The following is a 1,649-nucleotide window of genomic DNA, read 5'->3' on the forward strand; positions in this document are numbered from 1 at the left end:
CATCCGTCGGATGTTATCTAAATTTGTTGTCGGTAAAGTTTTGAATTCGGGGCATTTTCTCATCAACCAGTAATTGCTTCTGGTCCAAAAGTAAACAGAGGTAGCGAGAAAGTTCTTAAGGGATATTAAAGAAAATTTACGGAGGGAAGCTTGAAGTTTCAATAAAAGGGGAAACCGACGAGTGCTGGGCTTTTTGATGATAAGATTACGTTACTCCTCTCACCAGTAAAACACCAACACAGTGAATAAGAATAAATTACATTTGTGGAATAACACATGAGCTTGTGGCATAAGCTTGAATTAGCCTTGGTTTTGGGCAAAATATTCACGTTATGACCAATTATAGATCCATTCTAATCATAGATTTGACAGTCAACTAGGGCTTGAGTAACACGGTATGATTTGGGTAACGCTACCGGTAACGCTTTGGTAACAGAACGGGTTCTTAGCCCTCCCGTTAATGTTACTTTCTTCTGTTTTAAACGAAGGAAAGAAAACATATATGAAGATTTCATCCCCAACTTTTCGAAAGCTCCGTCTCACATGTACTGACTTATTTGCTACTGATGGGATCAAATTAGAGGGCTTGCCCTCAAAATCAAATGACTAATCACTGGAGGCTGCGACTCGTGTTATCACTTTACATTTTTTTGTGACGTATGACAATACTAGTTGCATGACGGAATTCCCCAAGTTAGCCTCAATATGTAACCCTGATTTTCCTCTCGTTAAACCAGTGGAATGCCTCATGTTAACTTTTTTCAAACCATGAAAAGAAAGATGAAAAAATACATGTCAAAATGTTTAGCAACTGAGAAAAGAGTTTAAACCAAAGAACACTTAACCCTCGAACCCTTGTGATTTTACCCTCGCATTTCCGGCTTTTGTTTCATGCTCTATTTACTAAATGATGATAAAATCGGATCAAACGGTTTTTTGCAGTTTTCATTAAGCTAACTTTTTCTGCAAAAGTAACGGTATCATGAACGCTAACGGTAACGAGTTACTTTTTCAAGAAAACAGCGGTATTGGTACCGCTTTCCCTCTTTAGGTGACGGTTCAATCCCTGGTCAAAACTGTCTTTTCTAGATCAAACAATCATATTTCCAATTGACATTGTTTCATATAAACTCACGAACCTATTGTTCAATAACTCAACAAAGTTTAATTTCGTTTCACATAAATCAGTTAGATCTAGTTGTCAATATGTGTCCAGTTGTGTTATAGGTTTTGTCACTTGGTCGAGTTGTCAGCTGAATAGAATTGTCATGAACTAATCCATGACTAATGGGGATCAAATTAATAATCAGTGATTATTATAGAGACATAGGCATATATAGAGACAGATATTATTATTATTATTATACAGGGACAGGAAAACCATTTTGTTTCGGCGTTGAGTGTAAATTCCAGACGTTTGTCAAAACAAATTTGGCTTGCAATAACGACTCATTATCTCAGGTCTCATAGTTTTGCTATTCAATTTTGTAGAGTTTTGAATGCAACTAGTTGTCTGAGCACAAATTAACCCGAAAGATGTCTCTATAATATCACGGTAAACGTTATTCTCCACCGATTAGTTGGCGGTGATACTTTTTTAAACTTAACCTAAGCTTATCAAACAGAACCTAACCTTACCTGACCTAACC

The sequence above is a fragment of the Tigriopus californicus genome, chromosome 4 (assembly GCF_007210705.1).
Source record: "Tigriopus californicus strain San Diego chromosome 4, Tcal_SD_v2.1, whole genome shotgun sequence".
Classification (NCBI taxonomy): Eukaryota; Metazoa; Arthropoda; class Copepoda; order Harpacticoida; family Harpacticidae; genus Tigriopus; species Tigriopus californicus.